Genomic DNA, 10,836 nt, shown 5'->3' with positions numbered 1-10,836 from the left:
TTTACTTGACTTTCAACTTCCTGGATGTTAATTTTTTGTTCTGTTTAGTTCATATCATTCTATTTTCTGCCCTGATTTCCACTGTGAACTTCTTATAGTTTAAAATAGTCATGGACCACTGAATACTACTGCTGAAATAAATACAGTTTCATATCTATTAGCCCATTGTTATTCTTAATTTCTAATTCTAAACTTGTTTGTCTTTGAGACTATATCTGCATTTCTTATCTACATAAATATAATGTGATCCAGCAAATAAATTAGAAAATAGTAAAATTAACCCAGTTTCCCCTGTAACTGAGTGTGAGATATTTGTAAGTAGGTCCATGTGGGCTTCTACCCATTTACTGTCAGCTTATAATGCAACTATGAGCGTTTGACTAACATTTTGTGGACTGAAGAGATGGTTCAGCAGGTTAAGAACATTTGCTGTTTTTCAAAGGAGTTCTCAACATCCACATCTGGTGGCTTCCAACAATCGGCATCTTCAACTTCAGGACACTGACATCCTCTTCTAGCTTTTGAAGACACACACACACACACACACACACACATATATATATATATATACATATATATATGTATATATATTGCGTGCACCCACATACAATTTGAAAATAATATAAATATTCTTAAAGGCCTTGCATTATGGTTTTGAACTTTATAGCATCATCCTCTGCTTCTGAAGGGGCAAATATCCTAAGGAGTGGACACTAAGAGAACAGGCATTCTTGGCCTGGAAACAGAGTAGACACAGTGCTTACCTAGTGTGCATGAAGACTTCATTTCAGATCCACAACATTTACATCAGAAGCTGACTCTGGTGGCACAAACCTCTTACAATCCCAGCATTGGGAAGCAGAGACAGGAAGATCTTGGGGGCTCTCTGGCCAGTCAACATAGCCAGTCAGTGAGTTTCAGCAAGAGACCCTGTCTCAAAAATTAAGTTGCAGAGAGATAGATGAGAGAATGTGCGCATCCCAGATAACTATTTAAGACTTTGAGATGCAGATGGAGAGGTAAACACACCACACAGGGCTTCAGTTTAAAGCCACCGCTACAGAGCGTCAGAATGAAGTAGGTTACACAAATTTCTATGTACACCTTGCAAACTCTGACCATGGACAAATCGTGGTCATACTCATCCCCAGCATTGATTAGAGGTAAATTTAGATAGATTTATGGAGTCTATAGTTTAGAAAGATCTATAGCATCTTGTTTGAGAAACCCAGTACACACTAGATTCATATCCCAACTTAAACAGGGACTAATTGCTTATATTGCACCAAAACTCTATACCTCAGTTTCCTCAAAGGTTAATGTGCTGGAGAGTGGAGCTAATAACAGTATTCTCCTCACAGGACTGTCAAAGTCCAGTGAGATTATGGCTGTGCAACACAGTACTTAGACTGTTTTAGTTTAACACAATATTATGTAATATCTTCTAATACTACTATCTATGGTAAACAAAATTATAAGATTAAATTCCAGTGAGCTTTGGTTTTATATAATCTACTTCCTTTGAGTCATGGTGTCTGAGTCACCTTTGCATTGCTGAGAAAAACCACCATAGCTACAGTAGCCTGTGTTTAATTTTGCACACTGTTTCAGAAGGCTAGCATCCTTAATTAACTGAAGGAAAGGCTGAGAGCAGACATCTTGATCCACAGCTGTGCAGCAGAGAGAAGGGGGCAAGGGGACAGAGAGAGAGAGAATGAGAGAGAGAGAGAGAGAGAGAGAGAGAGAGAGAGAGAGAGAGAGAGAATATGTACTAATATGTACTGGAAACAGTGAGTCTTTTGAAACCTCACTCCCAATGAAACACTTCATTTAGCAAGGCCATACTTCCTTTTTCTTTTTCTTTTTCTTTTTTTTTTTCAGAGCTGGGGACAGAACCCAGGGCCTTGCGCTTGCTAGACAATCGCTCTACCACTGAGCTAAATCCCCAACCCCCATAATTCCTAATCTTTCCAGAAGAATTCTACAAACTGACTAACAGGTATTCAGGTATATGATCCTATGGGGGCAGGCCATCCATTATCACTCAAGTCCCCACACTGGTGGATCCTGTGACTGAAAAGCCCCTACTCTTGTGGTAGTGCTGCATTATAAAAAAAAAAAAAGGAAAATTATCAGAGTGGATCTAGCTAAACATACCAGCGGAGGTTTTTCAAGATAACAAAACACAAAAGTAGTCACTCAACTTAAGGAAGATGTTCAATCGGCTGTTGGTGCTTAGGATGCCATAAGCCGAGGAATGCAGCCAGCCAGAAGAAGCTGATGGCAGGACACAGAGACAAGCAGTAAGGAGAAATTTAAGAGTTCAGTCTTAACTCTGCAAGGAGCAGAATTTAGCAAATAACTCTACTGAGCTTAGAAGCAAATTCACAACTGGTTCTCCTTGGTCAAGTTCGAGGTAGATGGCTCTGTAATCATAGGCGGGATGCACTTGAAGAATAAAAGCTCAGGAAGTTCCTCATACAGAACTGTAGGACTACTGCTACACTTTGCGATACTCTAAGTACCCTGAAATAGTCTGCAGCAACATAAAATAAGGCTCGTATCAATATACTCCATGAAGTGACACTCTTTACCCAAGGTCCAGAGACAGCTTCCATTGCATTGTGTCCCACCCCAGTTCTACAGGAACTTCACAAGAGGACGAATCTGGAGACGTCAAACTGTGATTTTTTTTTCCACACAGACCAGTATAGTGTCTTATTATGTCCTTAGGTATATACGGCACCATTCAAGAGTTATCTCTTCTCACTTCTATATGATATTCTTTACAGAAACAGTAAATCATTTTGCTTAATAGCCCCATGTGTTTTTTCAGGATAAGAGCAACCCACATCAGAGAATGTTCTTCCTGTAACCACAGTCAATATAGAGACTGTCAACCAGTCAATGTGCAGAGAAAAGAGACTGGAGTGCTCAGCCCTAAGTGGACATGTATATCATACCTGTCCTCCCAATGCTCAGGGATTTTATCTGAAGTGGGGGAGGTGGAATTTTCCAACAGAGGGGAAAGAGAACTTGTAGAGTCCACCTCAAGTAGAAAGACAGGGCATCAACTAAAGGGTTTGGGTTTCCATCCCACAGTCAAAAACTCTGACCCAGAATTCTTCCTGTATGAAAGAACTGCAGAGCCAAAATGGAGAATAGCTTGAGGGAAAGGAGGTCCAGTGACAGGCCCAAATTGGGATCCAGGTCAACTGAATCCCCAAGGGCTGACACTATTACTGAGGCTATGGTATGCTTACAAACAGGAGCCTTCCATGACTGCGCTCAGAAAGACCCAACAAGCAGCTGAAAGAGTCAGATGCAGATATTTGCACCCAACCAATGAACAGAAGCTGCTGATCCCTGTGGTTGAATTATGGAAAAGCTGGAAGAAGCGGAGAGGGAGGGCGACGCTGTGGGATGACCAGCACTGTAATCTAACCTAGACCTCCAGGATTGCTCAGACACTAAGCCACCAACCAGGCAGAATATATCAGCTGATATGAGTCCCCTACCCCCATCACACATACAGCAGGAGATTGCAGGGTCTTGACTAACTGAGAGGTGATGTACCTAACCCTCAAAAGACTTGAGGCCCCAGGGAGTGGGGAGGTCTGGTAGAGTAAGGATGGGAGGGTGGAGACAGCCTCTTGGAGACGGGGGGAGGAGATATGGGATGTGGAACAGTCAGAGGACAGACTGGGAGGGGGATAAAGACTTGACTGTAAAAAAAAAACTTAAAGAATAAAAATAAATTAATACATAAATATGTAAATAAATAAAATATTTTTCATCAAAAAAAGAGCCAAAGATGATGGTTAACAGTAAGGAAACCATGTTTTCCTTACAGCACAGCGTTTATAGATGTTAAGACAGCATGTACAAGACCCAACCAAGCTCAAACCAGAGAAGTGTCCTGGCACAAAGGGAGGAAAATGGGCATAAATTCCCACCACGTGCTGAGTAACTATCTACATGTGATATCTTCTAGGAGAGACAGAATCAGTACTCTTTAAAGATGTGACCCTGTGGGTAAGTAAACCACACACCAGGGCAGGTCCCACTCCACAGACTAGATGGGCAACAGATGCCTGACTCAATGGAGGTAATGGAAAAAAAGAAAACTTAGAGTTTAGAAGGGCTGGGATAAGTGTGACTACATTCAAATTGTACTGTATGAAATTTTCAAAGACTTAATAAAACATTCTTGAAGAGAGGGAGAGAGAGAGAGGGAGAGAATACAAAGGCAGACAGATAATTATTGATTCCTAAGTATTGGCTTCAATCTGCTTTTTAAGACTTGTGTGTCCTATCTTTTGTGATATTGTTCGTTCTGTAATCTTGTAAACATTTCAGATAAGACATCAACAACAGCAATCAACAATCTAACCAGAACAAGAAGATCCAGGGAAAAAGCTCAGGGAAATGGACTTTCGGGACCACTATTGGTATATACTAAGCTCCATGGAAACCCATTACAACATTACAACAGAGGAGGGGAAAGTTGACTCAAGTCTTCCTTCTCAAATTGCAAATTGCTCTCTGCTGAGTGGAGTGGACTTGTTGAAGAAACTGGCTCATGTAAGCACTGATTCTTAAGTAGAAGCTAAGTAAAGCTGAGAGCCAGACGTTTTTAAGAATTAGATATATAAAATCTCGTCTCTGTAAAATAAATTGGATCGTTTGAAATGAGTTGATGGTTCATGTTGCAAAATAGATCTGAGCATAGGAGGGGATGTGCTTGCCCTGGCCCTCTTCTAGAACTGTTAGAATTTAAACTCTGGAGAAATTCTCATCACCATATGAGCAGGTGATGGGATTTGGAACACTCGCAGACGTTTCAGTAGAATCTGATCCACAGCCTGGCACCGTAAGGCACATGCCACTCATCCCAACCCAAACTGTTTTCCTTAGAACTGTTTTCTTCTATGATATTTACTTAACCTCTTTTTGAAATTAATGTTCATCTTTTGGAATGTTGCTTGGAACATTTGTTTGAGGAAAAACCATACAGTGTGTTTCTCACATTTCCCACTCACAGCACCTGCTCCCACCATCAACTCCTAAGAGAATTTCATCAAAATGTCAATGGGCCTTTTCCTTTAGAAATACGGAACATAGGGCCAAGAAAAATCAAGATTGATGGACACATGGGGAAATGATAGATCTTGACAAAGTTTACAAATAAGATGTTGAAAATCTCAGATCAATTTCTAACTTAATTTGAAGAAGAAGAAAGCATAAAAGCAAATTTGCCTCTGGGATGGGATGGGAAATAACATGGAGAAACAGACCTCTTTGCCCCTAAACACCATTCTTTACAGTACTATTGGTCTATGGGGAAAATGGAGACGGTAAGTATGTTTATTATATATCCCAAGTTGGTCTCTCTAGCAGTCATTCAACATGCACTGGTGGGCAGTGTCACTGCTAGTGTCTCATCTGTAAAATGGGCTAGCAAGAGTGACTTACTCCTACATCTCTCAGAGTTGATAAGACAGCCCACAAATGGATTGATGGTAAGAACTTCTGCCAATGTTTTATTATTATCATCATATTTCTAAAGTGTTATAAAATTGAGCTCTAATGTTTTAGAAACAAAGTTTTCAAACTTCTTCTTCTTGCTTGGATTTCCTTGGAGGTTTTGCCCGCTTTCATCCAAAATAAACAATCTCATATTTCATCTCCTCCAAATATCATTAGATCTGAGCTGTTTGGAGCTAGAGGAATCTGACTGAAGAGTTCAAAGGCAGGACATGAGATGACATGGGACTACCCCAAGTAAGACACAATCTAGAACTAAATATTAGACATTGCATATTCATGGGTTAGTATGTCTTGGAGCTCTTGATTTCCCAACCACACTGCAAAGGTTTGTTTCTTTCCTTTTCTGCTAGTGTACACCTCCAAATTTTTAATGTTAATTATTGTCAGATCTTAGAAGATTTCTGTGGTCTAGTCATGTTCACATTTGCATATAGCTAAATGTATACAACGTTGTGGGGAAGGGGAGTCTCCACTAGGTCTGAATCTACAGCTTTGCAATATGAGAACTGGAAGAACTTATTAGGGCTTGTAGAGAAAATTGGTCTAATTTCCCCATAGTTGTTAAGTGTCTGCTGTCTCTCTGCATGCCACATAAAAGTGTAGACTGGCTCGACCATGAAACGGGGCCCAACAGCTAGAGCTCCCTTTCCCTAAACCTCTTGCACAAGTTCTGCCCCAAACAATCAGATCTGAAAGTCCTTTTTGATTGAAATGCTGTGTGTGCTGCAGAAACGTGAAGAGGAAGCTGGGCCCCAAATGCTGAGAGATAAGGTTGAGCAGGGCAGCTGGCTTGGTCCCAGGATGTGGCCAGGGACAGGGGAAGGACTGTCTAAGAGCTCTCTCTTTGAACAACCAACAAAGAGACAGCAAGAAGGAAGGGGCCGGCCGACTGTGCCACAGAAAGGAAATGGATGAGAGGGGGGGCACGCCTCTGCTCAGCCCTCTTCCTCCTTCCACCAGGGTGGCAACAAACATATTAACTAACAACGCTTTGAATTCTAAGAGTCCAGCCACCTAACCGGCCAATCAATGAAGACAAAAATGAATTTGACTCTTCTCTACCCTGTTCACAAGTTTGCTGACTCAAGTCCGTGGTCTATTCTTTCGGCCTTCCTGTTTATGTTGTCACTTGGTTTCATTATTTATTTTTAGCCCTGCTTTCAGAAGCTCTTATTCTGTTTGGTATTGGCAGGGTGTCAAGGGCATCACTCTCAGCTCTGAAAGGATCATTGTCCAGCTCTGGTCTCCATCCTCTCCACACAAGAGAGCCAGTGTGAGCCGCCTCACGTTGCCTCTTCACTGGCCCAGCCAGCCTGCAGCCTCAGAGTGGCATTCTCTGCAGGGCATCCAATGCCATGCTAGGAATGGTAGAAATGTTAGTGACATTTGCTTTCGTCGGAACCAGATCCTCTGTTTTCATTGGGGGAAACTGAGACCTGGAAAAATGAACGTTCAACCACAAAGTATCATGTCAACATCATGCTAACCTTGGCTTCTAGACACTCTGTGAGATGCTCTTTGTAAACCCCAGGGGAAAAAAAGCAATGTAATGATGTCTTGGTTTCCAAAACTCTCCATAGAACAACACCTTTCCTTACTCATTTTCACCAAGATGCTTTCCCCATTTTGAGTCTTGCTATTCTTTATATTTATTTTTTTTCTGGATTCCCAATTTACTTGTGTTCAAAAAAATAATAAATCAAACAAAATAAGAATGTCCATGGTAGTGGGAATGTGGTTGTTTGTGCCCACATTTTTTCTCTTTGTCATTGCCTCTTTTCCCTTAAGAAACAGAACTTTCTCTTTTTTTCTTTCTAATTTTTATTTCCAATGAGCTAGTGTGGCTTGCCTGCTAGGACTGTCTGTAGTGGCAATGAAAGGACATGCTTCAGTTCCCAGGACGATGGTCTCTTTGCCTGGGAATATACCGACCAGTATTACAAGTATGTGAGAATAAACAAGGCTCGAGTCAATCTCAACTTGTTTTACACTCTGTTTTATTAAAGTCAATGCGTTTCCGTTCCTATGTGCTGAGCCTCAGCTGGCTTAATTATACATACCCAGGCGAATTCTAATGGGGACAGAAGACAGCCAGTGATTGGAAAGCAAGGCCCTTTTCTGACCTCTACAGGCCATGGAGAGGAAAAGAGACAAGGCTGCTTCTGCAAATTACAGAGGGCGCTTTTTTTTCCCCCTTGGATGCTTCTTTACTGCTCCAAGTACCAGACTCATGTGTGTCCTACTTTCCTACAGCTTGACTATCCATGTTTACTATGTTACTGAAGCAATCAGGAAGAGGTCATTTTTTAGGAGACTTTTACAATGGAAATTAGGACCTCCATCATTAAATACATAATTAAAGTAAGCCAAATACATATATGCCACTTGTGCTATATATGGAGTTGGCATTTCCCTGATGACTAAGGATGTTGAACATTTCTTTAAATGCTTCTCAGCCATTTGAGATTCCTCAGAATAAAATTCTCTATTTAATTCTGTACCCCATTTTAATAGGGTTATTTGATTCTTTGGAGTCTAACTTCTTGAGTTCTTTGTATATATTAGATATTAGCCCTCTATTGGATGTAGGGTTGGTAAAGATCTTTTCCCAATCTGTTGGTTGCCATTTTGTCCTAATGACAGTGTCTTTCACCTTACAGAAGCTTTTCAATATTATGAGGCCCCGTTTATAAACTCTTGATCTGAGAGCTTAAGCCATTAGTGTTCTGTTCAGGAAATTTCCCCCTGTGCTAATGTGTTTGAGGTTCTTTCCCACTTTTTCTTCTATTAGATTCATCTGGTCTTATATGGAGGTCCTTGATCCACTTGGACTTGAGCTTTGTACAAGATAAGAATGGATCAATTTGCATTCTACATGCTGACCTCCAGTTAAACTAGCTCCATTTGTTAAAAATGCTCTTTTTCCCACTGGATGGTTTTAGCTCCTTTGTGAAAGATCAAGTGACCATAGATGTGTAGGTTCATTTCTGGGCCTTCAATTCTATTTCATTGTTCTACCTGTCTGTCTCTCTGAGATTTCACCTCACACCAGTGAGAATGGCTAAGATCAAAAACGCAGGTGACAGTAAATGCTGGTGAGGATGTAGAGAAAGGGGAACACCCCTCCATTGCTGATGGGATTGCAAGCTGGTACAACCACTCTGGAAATCTGGCTGGCTGGCGGTTCCTCAGAAAATTGGAAATATTTCTAACTGAGGACCCAGCTACACCACTCCTGGACATATACCCAAAAGATGCCTAACATATATCCAACATTTAACAAGGACACGTACTCCACTATGTTCATAGCAGCCTTATTTATAATAGCCAGAAGCTGGAAACAAGCTAGATGTTCCTCAAATGAGGAATGGATACAAAAAATGTGGTACATTTACACAATAGATTATACTCAGCTATTAAAAAATGATTTCATGAAATTCGAAGGCAAATGGATGGAGCTTGAAAATATCATCCTAAATGAGGCAACCCAGTCACAAAAGAACACATATGATATGTACTCACTGAAGAATGGATATTAGCCAAAAGGGAGCTTGGGATGCCCACAATACCACTTACAGACCATATGAATCCCAAGAAGAAAGAAGATCACAGCAACTGTGGAAGCTACAGTACTATTCAGAGGGCGAGGAAGAGAGAAATCTCAGGGAAATAGAGGGAGAGAGGGATCTGGGAGGGACAGAAGAGAGAGAAGGAAAAATAGTACCAGTTCAGATGTGGGAGGAGATGGGGGAGAAGTACAGAGGGTCAGACATTTGAAAGTAGGTGTGTAGCAGTGGCAGAGGGGGGACTGGTGGTAGTCACTAGGAATCCAGGGATCCAAAGAGGTTCCCAGGACCCAACAGGGAGGACTTCAACTGAAATACCCAACAAAAGGGAGATAAAACCTATAAAAAACATATCCAGTGGATAGGCACAGCCCCAGTTGAGTCTGGGGCCATGCACCCACCTCAAAAATATTAATCCAGAATTTTCCCTGTCAAAAGGAAATTCAGGGACAAAGAGTGGAGCAGAGACTGAAGGAAAGGCCATGCAGAGACTGCTCCACCTGGGGATCCATCCCATTTTCTGACACCAAATGCAGACACTATTGCTGATACCAAGAAGTGCTTATTGACAGGAGCCTGGTATAGCTGGCCCCTGAGAGGCTCTGTCAGAGATGAACCAATACAGATGCAGATGTACACAGCCAAACAGTGGACTGAATGCAGGGACCCCAGTGTTAGGCCAATGACTATAGATGCTGAAGGGGTTTGCAACATCATAGGAAGAACAACAATATCAACCAACCAGACTCCAAAAACTTCCAGGGACTAAACCACCAAACAAAGAGTATACAGGGGGTACCCATGGTGCCAGCTATATATGTAGCAGAGGATTGCCTTATCTGGTATTACTGTGAGGGGAGCCCCTTGGTCTTGTGGAGGCTTGATGACTCAGGATAAGGGAATACTAGGCTGCTGAGGAAGGAGTTGTGGGTGAGTGGGAGAGCACTCTCCTCAAGGCAGGGGGGAGGGAGGAGGTGATAGGGGCCTTGTGGAGGGGAAACTGGGAAGGGGAATAACATCTGAAATGTAAATAAATAAAATAACCACAAAAATGCGGTTGGCTAACAAATCATTTTTGTTTACCAGAAATTACAGTCTTCTGGGAGGAAGAAAGAACTCACAACAGCAGCATACAACTTTCTTCAGAACATTATGGGAATTGAGAAGCCATAGGGGACTTCCTGGAGGAAAGTACATTTAAGCACATGGTACTTGAGATTTATGCTCGGAGAGAAATACCAGAAACTTGCAAACTGCCTGGATCAGGAGGGGTCCCAGTGCTAGATTCCCCTTGCACAGGATAAAAAGGGGGTTCACTAAAGGAAACAGAGAGCACTCCCATTCTAAACACCACCTGGTTGTCCAAATACCAGAGGTAGAAATCAAGGAAACAAAGTCAAGGGAGATGGCAGAAGGGAAGACATAGTTATATATGTCACAAGGAGAGCACACAGTGGTGGTAGGAAAGCTGAGCTCAGACTTGACCACATATCCTGATCCATCCATTGAGTATGTGCTGTGAATACGGGCCATGACAGGGAAATAGAGATTCCCAATAGTAGGATCATTATTATTTAGGAACATGGAGGTAGAGATTTAAGTGAGGGGAGATAACGAGTAGCTAGACTTTGAACTTGGTGAGTTTGAACTTGATTTGGTTTACAATGACGCATGGTATAAGTAGTTTATATTTTAATCAGGTCTTGGAAAGCATTGTAAA

This window comes from Rattus norvegicus, chromosome 1 (assembly GCF_036323735.1).
Source record: "Rattus norvegicus strain BN/NHsdMcwi chromosome 1, GRCr8, whole genome shotgun sequence".
Lineage (NCBI taxonomy): Eukaryota > Metazoa > Chordata > Mammalia > Rodentia > Muridae > Rattus > Rattus norvegicus.
The sequence above is the reverse complement of the archived record's forward strand: the minus strand, read 5'-3'. Positions refer to the sequence as shown.